Below are 13,238 nucleotides of genomic sequence, written 5' to 3'. Positions count from 1 at the left end.
GGTGTGGTTGTTAGCGCCATGGGTAAAGAAGTTTGTTGAATCGGTGATCAGGGGCTCGGTCCTGGTCACGGATTAATTTTTAATTTTTTTTTCTATTTACTTTTTTTACAGTTTAAAATTTATTTTTCGAAATTTCAACGTGAATAAAGTGTTATATATATAAAAGTAATTATTTTTCTTTGGGAAAGAGGGAATAATAGCTGAAAAACTGATAAATTTCGACTCCGGAGTTACGCACACGACTCACTACGTAACTCCCTTTAATATTAACTTATAATTTTCAAACTCTGCCAGAAATTAGAGTTTTATATACCAAACAATCGTAATAAAGGAAATTTTTATACACTAATTAGGGGGCACATAGTGGGCCAAAATAGATTTTGTTAATTAACAGGAAGGAAGTTATTTAAGCTATATATTCGTGGGAGCAACGTGTGAGTCGTGGCGTGGTTGTTAGCGCTATGGGTAAAGAAGTCTGTTGACTCGGTGGTCAGGGGTTTGTCCTGGTCACGGATTAATTTTTAATTTTTTTTTCTATTTACTTTATTTTCCTTTTTAAAATTTATTTTTCGAAATTTCAACGTGAATAAAGTGTTATATATTTAAAAATAATTATTTTTCTTTGGGAAAGAGGAAATAATAGCTGAAAAACGGATAAATTTCGACTCCGGAGTTACGCACACGACTCACTACGTAACTCCCTTTAATATTAACTTATAATTTTCAAACTCTGCCAGAAATTAAAGTTTTATATACCAAACAATCGTAATAAAGGAAATTTTTATACACTAATTAGGGGGCACATAGTGGGCCAAAATAGATTTTGTTAATTAACAGGAAGGAAGTTATTTAAGCTATATATTCGTGGAAGCAACGTGTGAGTCATGGTGTGGTTGTTAGCGCCATGGGTAAAGAAGTTTGTTGAATCGGTGATCAGGGGCTCGGTCCTGGTCACGGATTAATTTTTAATTTTTTTTCTATTTACATTTATTTTACTTTTTAAAATTTATTTTTCGAAATTTCAACGTGAATAAGGTGTTATATATATAAAAATAATTATTTTTCTTTGGGAAAGAGGGAATAATAGCTGAAAAACGGATAAATTTCGACTCCGGAGTTACGCACAGGACTCACTACGTAACTCCCTTTAATATTAACTTATAATTTTCAAACTCTGTCAGAAATTAGAGTTTTATATACCAAACAATCGTAATAAAGGAAATTTTTATACACTAATTAGGGGGCACATAGTGGGCCAAAATAGATTTTGTTAATTAACGGGAAGGAAGTTCTTTAAGCTATATATTCGTGGAAGCAACGTGTGAGTCGTGGTGTGGTTGTTAGCGCCATGGGTAAAGAAGTTTGTTGAATCGGTGATCAGGGGTTCGGGCCAGGTCACGGATTAATTTTTAATTTTTTTTTCTATTTACTTTATTTTACTTTTTAAAATATATTTTTCGATATTTCAGTAAGAATAATGTGGTATATATATAAAAGTAATTATTTTTCTTTGGGAAAGAGGGAATAATAGCTGAAAAACGGATAAATTTCGACTCCGGAGTTACGCAACGACTCACTACGTAACTCCCTTTAATATTAACTTATAATTTTCAAACTCTGCCAGAAATTAGAGTTTTATATACCAAACAATCGTAATAAGGGAAATTTTTATACACTAATTAGGGGGCACATAGTGGGCCAAAATAGATTTTGTTAATTAACGGGAAGGAAGTTCTTAAAGCTATATATTCGTGGAAGCAACGTGTGAGTCGTGGTGTGGTTGTTAGCGCCATGGGTAAAGAAGTTTGTTGAATCGGTGATCAGGGGTTCGGTCCTGGTCACGGAGTAATTTTTAATTTTTATTTCTATCTACTTTATTTTACTTTTTAAAATATATTTTTCGATATTTCAGTGAGAATAAAGTGGTATATATATAAAAGTAATTATTTTTCTTTGGGAAAGAGGGAATAATAGCTGAAAAACGGATAAATTTCGACTCCGGAGTTACGCACACGACTCACTACGTAACTCCCTTTAATATTAACTTATAATTTTCAAACTCTGCCAGAAATTAGAGTATTATATACCAAACAATCGTAATAAAGGAAATTTTTATACACTAATTAGGGGGCACATAGTCGGCCAAAATAGATTTTGTTAATTAACAGGAAGGAAGTTATTTAAGCTATATATTCGTGGGAGCAACGTGTGAGTCGTGGCGTGGTTGTTAGCGCTATGGGTAAAGAAGTCTGTTGACTCGGTGGTCAGGGGTTCGGTCCTGGTCACGGATTAATTTTTAATTTTTTTTTCTATTTACTTTATTTTCCTTTTTAAAATTTATTTTTCGAAATTTCAACGTGAATAAAGTGTTATATATTTAAAAACAATTATTTTTCTTTGGGAAAGAGGAAATAATAGCTGAAAAACGGATAAATTTCGACTCCGGAGTTACGCACACGACTCACTACGTAACTCCCTTCAATATTAACTTATAATTTTCAAACTCTGCCAGAAATTAAAGTTTTATATACCAAACAATCGTAATAAAGGAAATTTTTATACACTAATTAGGGGGCACATAGTGGGCCAAAATAGATTTTGTTAATTAACAGGAAGGAAGTTATTTAAGCTATATATTCGTGGAAGCAACGTGTGAGTCATGGTGTGGTTGTTAGCGCCATGGGTAAAGAAGTTTGTTGAATCGGTGATCAGGGGCTCGGTCCTTTTCACGGTTTAATTTTTAATTTTTTTTCTATTTACTTTATTTTACTTTTTAAAATTTATTTTTCGAAATTTCAACGTGAATAAGGTGTTATATATATAAAAATAATTATTTTTCTTTGGGAAAGAGGGAATAATAGCTGAAAAACGGATAAATTTCGACTCCGGAGTTACGCACACGACTCACTACGTAACTCCCTTCAATATTAACTTATAATTTTCAAACTCTGCCAGAAATTAGAGTTTTATATACCAAACAATCGAAATAAAGGAAATTTTTATACACTAATTAGGGGGCACATAGTGGGCCAAAATAGATTTTGTTAATTAACAGGAAGGAAGTTATTTAAGCTATATATTCGTGGAAGCAACGTGTGAGTCATGGTGTGGTTGTTAGCGCCATGGGTAAAGAAGTTTGTTGAATCGGTGATCAGGGGCTCGGTCCTGGTCACGGATTAATTTTTAATTTTTTTTCTATTTACTTTATTTTACTTTTTAAAATTTATTTTTCGAAATTTCAACGTGAATAAGGTGTTATATATATAAAAATAATTATTTTTCTTTGGGAAAGAGGGAATAATAGCTGAAAAACTGATAAATTTCGACTCCGGAGTTACGCACACGACTCACTACGTAACTCCCTTTAATATTAACTTATAATTTTCAAACTCTGCCAGAAATTAGAGTTTTATATACCAAACAATCGTAATAAAGGAAATTTTTATACACTAATTAGGGGGAACATAGTGGGCCAAAATAGATTTTGTTAATTAACGGGAAGGAAGTTCTTAAAGCTATATATTCGTGGAAGCAACGTGTGAGTCGTGGTGTGGTTGTTAGCGCCATGGGTAAAGAAGTTTGTTGAATCGGTGATCAGGGGTTCGGTCCTGGTCACGGAGTAATTTTTAATTTTCTTTTCTATCTACTTTATTTTACTTTTTAAAATATATTTTTCGATATTTCAGTGAGAATAAAGTGGTATATATATAAGAGTAATTATTTTTCTTTTTGAAAGAGGGAATAATAGCTGAAAAACGGATAAATTTCGACTCCGGAGTTACGCAACGACTCACTACGTAACTCCCTTTAATATTAACTTATAATTTTCAAACTCTGCCAGAAATTAGAGTTTTATATACCAAACAATCGTAATAAGGGAAATTTTTATACACTAATTAGGGGGCACATAGTGGGCCAAAATAGATTTTGTTAATTAACGGGAAGGAAGTTCTTTAAGCTATATATTCGTGGAAGCAACGTGTGAGTTATGGTGTGGTTGTTAGCGCCATGGGTAAAGAAGTTTGTTGAATCGGTGATCAGAGGGTCGGTCCTGGTCACGGATTAATTTTAAATTTTTTTTTCTATTTACTTTTTTTACTGTTTAAAATTTATTTTTCGAAATTTCAACGTGAATAAAGTGTTATATATATAAAAGTAATTATTTTTCTTTGGGAAAGAGGGAATAATAGCTGAAAAACTGATAAATTTCGACTCCGGAGTTACGCACACGACTCACTACGTAACTCCCTTTAATATTAACTTATAATTTTCAAACTCTGCCAGAAATTAGAGTTTTATATACCAAACAATCGTAATAAAGGAAATTTTTATACACTAATTAGGGGGAACATAGTGGGCCAAAATAGATTTTGTTAATTAACGGGAAGGAAGTTCTTAAAGCTATATATTCGTGGAAGCAACGTGTGAGTCGTGGTGTGGTTGTTAGCGCCATGGGTAAAGAAGTTTGTTGAATCGGTGATCAGGGGTTCGGTCCTGGTCACGGAGTAATTTTTAATTTTTTTTTCTATCTACTTTATTTTACTTTTTAAAATATATTTTTCGATATTTCAGTGAGAATAAAGTGGTATATATATAAGAGTAATTATTTTTCTTTTTGAAAGAGGGAATAATAGCTGAAAAACGGATAAATTTCGACTCCGGAGTTACGCACACGACTCACTACGTAACTCCCTTCAATATTAACTTATAATTTTCAAACTCTGCCAGAAATTAGAGTTTTATATACCAAACAATCGTAATAAAGGAAATTTTTATACACTAATTAGGGGGCACATAGTGGGCCAAAATAGATTTTGTTAATTAACAGGAAGGAAGTTATTTAAGCTATATATTCGTGGAAGCAACGTGTGAGTCATGGTGTGGTTGTTAGCGCCATGGGTAAAGAAGTTTGTTGAATCGGTGATCAGGGGCTCGGTCCTGGTCACGGTTTAATTTTTAATTTTTTTTCTATTTACTTTATTTTACTTTTAAAAATTTATTTTTCGAAATTTCAACGTGAATAAGGTGTTATATATATAAAAATAATTATTTTTCTTTGGGAAAGAGGGAATAATAGCTAAAAAACGGTTAAATTTCGACTCCGGAGTTACGCACACGACTCACTACGTAACTCCTTTTAATATTAACTTATAATTTTCAAACTCTGTCAGAAATTAGAGTTTTATATACCAAACAATCGTAATAAAGGAAATTTTTATACACTAATTAGGGGGCACATAGAGGGCCAAAATAGATTTTGTTAATTAACTGGAAGGAAGTTCTTTAAGCTATATTTTCGTGGGAGCAACGTGTGAGTCGTGGCGTGGTTGTTAGCGCTATGGGTAAAGAAGTCTGTTGACTCGGTGGTCAGGGGTTCGGTCCTGGTCACGGATTAATTTTTAATTTTTTTTTCTATTTACTTTATTTTCCTTTTTAAAATTTATTTTTCGAAATTTCAACGTGAATAAAGTGTTATATATATAAAAATAATTATTTTTCTTTGGGAAAGAGGAAATAATAGCTGAAAAACGGATAAATTTCGACTCCGGAGTTACGCACACGACTCACTACGTAACTCCCTTTAATATTAACTTATAATTTTCAAACTCTGTCAGAAATTAGAGTTTTATATACCAAACAATCGTAATAAAGGAAATTTTTATACACTAATTAGGGGGCACATAGAGGGCCAAAATAGATTTTGTTAATTAACTGGAAGGAAGTTCTTTAAGCTATATATTCTTGGGAGCAACGTGTGAGTCGTGGCGTGGTTGTTAGCGCTATGGGTAAAGAAGTCTGTTGACTCGGTGGTCAGGGGTTCGGTCCTGGTCACGGATTAATTTTTAATTTTTTTTTCTATTTACTTTATTTTCCTTTTTAAAATTTATTTTTCGAAATTTCAACGTGAATAAAGTGTTATATATATAAAAATAATTATTTTTCTTTGGAAAAGAGGAAATAATAGCTGAAAAACGGATAAATTTCGACTCCGGAGTTACGCACACGACTCACTACGTAACTCCCTTTAATATTAACTTATAATTTTCAAACTCTGCCAGAAATTAAAGTTTTATATACCAAACAATCGTAATAAAGGAAATTTTTATACACTAATTAGGGGGAACATAGTGGGCCAAAATAGATTTTGTTAATTAACGGGAAGGAAGTTCTTAAAGCTATATATTCGTGGAATCAACGTGTGAGTCGTGGTGTGGTTGTTAGCGCCATGGGTAAAGAAGTTTGTTGAATCGGTGATCAGGGGTTCGGTCCTGGTCACGGAGTAATTTTTAATTTTTTTTTCTATCTACTTTATTTTACTTTTTAAAATATATTTTTCGATATTTCAGTGAGAATAAAGTGGTATATATATAAGAGTAATTATTTTTCTTTTTGAAAGAGGGAATAATAGCTGAAAAACGGATAAATTTCGACTCCGGAGTTACGCACACGACTCACTACGTAACTCCCTTCAATATTAACTTATAATTTTCAAACTCTGCCAGAAATTAGAGTTTTATATACCAAACAATCGTAATAAAGGAAATTTTTATACACTAATTAGGGGGCACATAGTGGGCCAAAATAGATTTTGTTAATTAACAGGAAGGAAGTTATTTAAGCTATATATTCGTGGAAGCAACGTGTGAGTCATGGTGTGGTTGTTAGCGCCATGGGTAAAGAAGTTTGTTGAATCGGTGATCAGGGGCTCGGTCCTGGTCACGGATTAATTTTTAATTTTTTTTCTATTTACTTTATTTTACTTTTTAAAATTTATTTTTCGAAATTTCAACGTGAATAAGGTGTTATATATATAAAAATAATTATTTTTCTTTGGGAAAGAGGGAATAATAGCTAAAAAACGGTTAAATTTCGACTCCGGAGTTACGCACACGACTCACTACGTAACTCCTTTTAATATTAACTTATAATTTTCAAACTCTGTCAGAAATTAGAGTTTTATATACCAAACAATCGTAATAAAGGAAATTTTTATACACTAATTAGGGGGCACATAGAGGGCCAAAATAGATTTTGTTAATTAACTGGAAGGAAGTTCTTTAAGCTATATTTTCGTGGGAGCAACGTGTGAGTCGTGGCGTGGTTGTTAGCGCTATGGGTAAAGAAGTCTGTTGACTCGGTGGTCAGGGGTTCGGTCCTGGTCACGGATTAATTTTTAATTTTTTTTTCTATTTACTTTATTTTCCTTTTTAAAATTTATTTTTCGAAATTTCAACGTGAATAAAGTGTTATATATATAAAAATAATTATTTTTCTTTGGGAAAGAGGAAATAATAGCTGAAAAACGGATAAATTTCGACTCCGGAGTTACGCACACGACTCACTACGTAACTCCCTTTAATATTAACTTATAATTTTCAAACTCTGTCAGAAATTAGAGTTTTATATACCAAACAATCGTAATAAAGGAAATTTTTATACACTAATTAGGGGGCACATAGAGGGCCAAAATAGATTTTGTTAATTAACTGGAAGGAAGTTCTTTAAGCTATATATTCTTGGGAGCAACGTGTGAGTCGTGGCGTGGTTGTTAGCGCTATGGGTAAAGAAGTCTGTTGACTCGGTGGTCAGGGGTTCGGTCCTGGTCACGGATTAATTTTTAATTTTTTTTTCTATTTACTTTATTTTCCTTTTTAAAATTTATTTTTCGAAATTTCAACGTGAATAAAGTGTTATATATATAAAAATAATTATTTTTCTTTGGAAAAGAGGAAATAATAGCTGAAAAACGGATAAATTTCGACTCCGGAGTTACGCACACGACTCACTACGTAACTCCCTTTAATATTAACTTATAATTTTCAAACTCTGCCAGAAATTAAAGTTTTATATACCAAACAATCGTAATAAAGGAAATTTTTATACACTTATTAGGGGGCACATAGTGGGCCAAAATAGATTTTGTTAATTAACAGGAAGGAAGTTATTTAAGCTATATATTCGTGGAAGCAACGTGTGAGTCATGGTGTGGTTGTTAGCGCCATGGGTAAAGAAGTTTGTTGAATCGGTGATCAGGGGCTCGGTCCTGGTCACGGATTAATTTTTAATTTTTTTTCTATTTACTTTATTTTACTTTTTAAAATTTATTTTTCGATATTTCAGTAAGAATAATGTGGTATATATATAAAAGTAATTATTTTTCTTTGGGAAAGAGGGAATAATAGCTGAAAAACGGATAAATTTCGACTCCGGAGTTACGCAACGACTCACTACGTAACTCCCTTTAATATTAACTTATAATTTTCAAACTCTGCCAGAAATTAGAGTTTTATATACCAAACAATCGTAATAAGGGAAATTTTTATACACTAATTAGGGGGCACATAGTGGGCCAAAATAGATTTTGTTAATTAACGGGAAGGAAGTTCTTTAAGCTATATATTCGTGGAAGCAACGTGTGAGTTATGGTGTGGTTGTTAGCGCCATGGGTAAAGAAGTTTGTTGAATCGGTGATCAGGGGCTCGGTCCTGGTCACGGATTAATTTGAAATTTTTTTTTCTATTTACTTTTTTTACTGTTTAAAATTTATTTTTCGAAATTTCAACGTGAATAAAGTGTTATATATATAAAAGTAATTATTTTTCTTTGGGAAAGAGGGAATAATAGCTGAAAAACTGATAAATTTCGACTCCGGAGTTACGCACACGACTCACTACGTAACTCCCTTTAATATTAACTTATAATTTTCAAACTCTGCCAGAAATTAGAGTTTTATATACCAAACAATCGTAATAAAGGAAATTTTTATACACTAATTAGGGGGAACATAGTGGGCCAAAATAGATTTTGTTAATTAACGGGAAGGAAGTTCTTAAAGCTATATATTCGTGGAAGCAACGTGTGAGTCGTGGTGTGGTTGTTAGCGCCATGGGTAAAGAAGTTTGTTGAATCGGTGATCAGGGGTTCGGTCCTGGTCACGGAGTAATTTTTAATTTTTTTTTCTATCTACTTTATTTTACTTTTTAAAATATATTTTTCGATATTTCAGTGAGAATAAAGTGGTATATATATATAAAAGTAATTATTTTTCTTTTTGAAAGAGGGAATAATAGCTGAAAAACGGATAAATTTCGACTCCGGAGTTACGCACACGACTCACTACGTAACTCCCTTCAATATTAACTTATAATTTTCAAACTCTGCCAGAAATTAGAGTTTTATATACCAAACAATCGTAATAAAGGAAATTTTTATACACTAATTAGGGGGCACATAGTGGTCCAAAATAGATTTTGTTAATTAACAGGAAGGAAGTTATTTAAGCTATATATTCGTGGAAGCAACGTGTGAGTCATGGTGTGGTTGTTAGCGCCATGGGTAAAGAAGTTTGTTGAATCGGTGATCAGGGGTTCGGTCCTGGTCACGGATTAATTTTTAATTTTTTTTTCTATTTACTTTATTTTCCTTTTTAAAATTTATTTTTCGAAATTTCAACGTGAATAAAGTGTTATATAAACTGCTGTTTGTAGAAAATGCAACACCATGAAGGAATCATCAGAATCAAATGAAATTCGCAGCAAATGTCAATTATAGGATATTATGCAAATTAATAAAGTTCCAGAGCCATCGCGCGTGCGTGGCGCGCGCAGCGCTCTCTGAATTGATGCTGAAAGCGTATAAATAAAGTGCTGTAGCGGGACGTTGAAAATAGTCTATGATTATTTGTTAGTGGCAAACGTTTAGTGAGACCTGAGTATGCCTCCACGACGGAAGAATAAGAAATTCAAGCAACTTACGGAGTTTGAACGAGGGAGGATAATCGGCCTTCGAGAAGGAGGATTTTCCTATCGCGCAATAGCAGCTCGTATGCAGCGGAACAGTTCCACAGTGATGCGTGTTTGGAAGCAGTGGACCGACGAGCACCGAACAACTCGAAAAACAGGCACTGGACGACAGAAGGTGACGTCAGAGCGCGATGATCGACACCTGCTCCGCATGGCGGTGAATGATCGCACAGCTTCCTCCAGGCAGCTGGCAGCACATTGGTCTACTGCTACAGGTGTACAATTGTCGGCTTCGTCAATTCGTCGTCGTCTGCTGCGCCGTGGATTGCGTGCAAGGGTGCCATTATACAGGATTCCCCTCACGGCGGATCATCGACGGCTGCGTCGGCAGTGGGCTCTTGAGCACAGAGACTGGCGAGCTGATTGGCACCAAGTTGTCTTTTCAGATGAATCACGCTTTAATTTGTGGACCCATGATGGCCGTGTTCGTGTTAGACGTTATGCCGGTCAACGCTGCCTTCCTGAGTGTATTATTGAACGACATAGTGGTCGAACACCCGGAGTTATGGTCTGGGGTGCGATTTCGTATCATGGACGATCCAATTTGATACGAATTGAGGGTAATCTCAATAGCAACAGATACGTCCGTGAAGTGCTACAGCCCGAAGTCGTTCCTTTCCTTCAAGGCATCCCTGGAGCTATCTTTCAGCAGGATAATGCACGCCCACATGTTGCGCGGACTGTTAGAGACTTCTGTTCAGCACAACGCATGCAACTTCTTCCTTGGCCTGCTTATTCGCCGGATATGTCGCCTATTGAGCACGTGTGGGATATGGTTGGTCGGCGTCTCACTCGTGATCCGCGTCCTGCAGTTTCCAAAGACGAACTTTGGTTGCGCATACAAGCGATATGGAATTCTCTTCCTCAAGCAGATATTCAACATCTGTTTGACTCCATGCCACGTCGTATAGCAGCACTTATTGCAGCGCGTGGTGGCTGCACCAAATACTGATTTCGGACGCTTAATTTGTTTCTTTTGTTTTGAAAATTTCATCATTTATTTGTATCAGTACAAGTCGTTTCTGCATTAAATTTCATTTGATTCTGATGATTCTTTCATGGTGTTGCATTTTCTACAAACAGCAGTTTATATAAAAATAATTATTTTTCTTTGGGAAAGAGGAAATAATAGCTGAAAAACGGATAAATTTCGACTCCGGAGTTACGCACACGACTCACTACGTAACTCCCTTTAATATTAACTTATAATTTTCAAACTCTGTCAGAAATTAGAGTTTTATATACCAAACAATCGTAATAAAGGAAATTTTTATACACTAATTAGGGGGCACATAGAGGGCCAAAATAGATTTTGTTAATTAACTGGAAGGAAGTTCTTTAAGCTATATATTCGTGGGAGCAACGTGTGAGTCGTGGTTGTTAGCGCTATGGGTAAAGAAGTCTGTTGACTCGGTGGTCAGGGGTTCGGTCCTGGTCACGGATTAATTTTTAATTTTTTTTTCTATTTACTTTATTTTCCTTTTTAAAATTTATTTTTCGAAATTTCAACGTGAATAAAGTGTTATATATATAAAAATAATTATTTTTCTTTGGGAAAGAGGAAATAATAGCTGAAAAACGGATAAATTTCGACTCCGGAGTTACGCACACGACTCACTACGTAACTCCCTTTAATATTAACTTATAATTTTCAAACTCTGCCAGAAATTAGAGTTTTATATACCAAACAATCGTAATAAAGGAAATTTTTATACACTAATTAGGGGGCACATAGTGTTCCAAAATAGATTTTGTTAATTAACGGGAAGGAAGTTCTTTAAGCTATATATTCGTGGGAGCAACGTGTGAGTCGTGGTGTCGTTGTTAGCGCCATGGGTAAAGAAGTTTGTTGAATCGGTGATCAGGGGTTCGGTCCTGGTCACGGATTAATTTTTAATTTTTTTTTCTATTTACTTTTTTTACTTTTAAAATTTATTTTTCGAAATTTCAACGTGAATAAAGTGTTATAGATATAAAAATAATTATTTTTCTTTGGGAAAGAGGGTGATCGGTCCTGGTCACGTGTAAATTTTTAATTTTTTTTTCTATTTACTTTTTTTACTTTTTAAAATTTATTTTTCGAAATTTCAACGTGAATAAAGTGTTATATATATAAAAATAATTATTTTTCTTTGGGAAAGAGGGAATAATAGCTGAAAAACGGATAAATTTCGACTCCGGAGTTACGCACACGACTCACTACGTAACTCCCTTTAATATTAACTTAAAATTTTCAAACTCTGCCTGAAATTAGAGTTTTATATACCAAACAATCGTAATAAAGGAAATTTTTACACACTAATTAGGGGGCACATAATGGGCCAAAATAGATTTTGTTAATTAACCGGAAGGAAGTTCTTTAAGCTATATATTTGGGGAAGCAACGTGTGAGTCGTGGTGTGGCTGTTGGCGCCATGGGTAAAGAAGTTTGTAGACTCGGTGGTCAGGGGTTCGGTCCTGGTCACGGATTAATTTTTTTTTCCAATTACTTATTTTGATTTTTTGAAGTTTATTTTTCGATATTTCAACGTGAATAAAGTGTTATATATATAAAAATAATTATTTTTCTTTGGGAAAGAGGGAATAATAGCTGAAAAACGGATAAATATCGACTCCGGAGTTACGCACACGACTCACTACGTAACTCCCTTTAATATTAACTTATAATTTTCAAACTCTGCCAGAAATTAGAGTTTTATATACCAAACAATCGTAATAAAGGAAATTTTTATACACTAATTAGGGGGCACATAGTGTTCCAAAATAGATTTTGTTAATTAACGGGAAGGAAGTTCTTTAAGCTATATATTCGTGGGAGCAACGTGTGAGTCGTGGTGTGGTTGTTAGCGCCATGGGTAAAGAAGTTTGTTGAATCGGTGATCAGGGGTTCGGTCCTGGTCACGGATTAATTTTTAATTTTTTTTTCTATTTACTTTTTTTACTTTTAAAATTTATTTTTCGAAATTTCAACGTGAATAAAGTGTTATAGATATAAAAATAATTATTTTTCTTTGGGAAAGAGGGTGATCGGTGATCAGGGGATCGGTCCTGGTCACGTGTAAATTTTTAATTTTTTTTTCTATTTACTTTTTTTACTTTTTAAAATTTATTTTTCGAAATTTCAACGTGAATAAAGTGTTATATATATAAAAATAATTATTTTTCTTTGGGAAAGAGGGAATAATAGCTGAAAAACGGATAAATTTCGACTCCGGAGTTACGCACACGACTCACTACGTAACTCCCTTTAATATTAACTTAAAATTTTCAAACTCTGCCTGAAATTAGAGTTTTATATACCAAACAATCGTAATAAAGGAAATTTTTACACACTAATTAGGGGGCACATAATGGGCCAAAATAGATTTTGTTAATTAACCGGAAGGAAGTTCTTTAAGCTATATATTTGGGGAAGCAACGTGTGAGTCGTGGTGT

This window comes from Parasteatoda tepidariorum, chromosome 8, assembly GCF_982258835.1.
Source record: "Parasteatoda tepidariorum strain Cologne lab strain chromosome 8, Ptep-v5.0, whole genome shotgun sequence".
NCBI classification, from domain to species: domain Eukaryota; kingdom Metazoa; phylum Arthropoda; class Arachnida; order Araneae; family Theridiidae; genus Parasteatoda; species Parasteatoda tepidariorum.
This window is presented reverse-complemented; position numbering follows the sequence as displayed.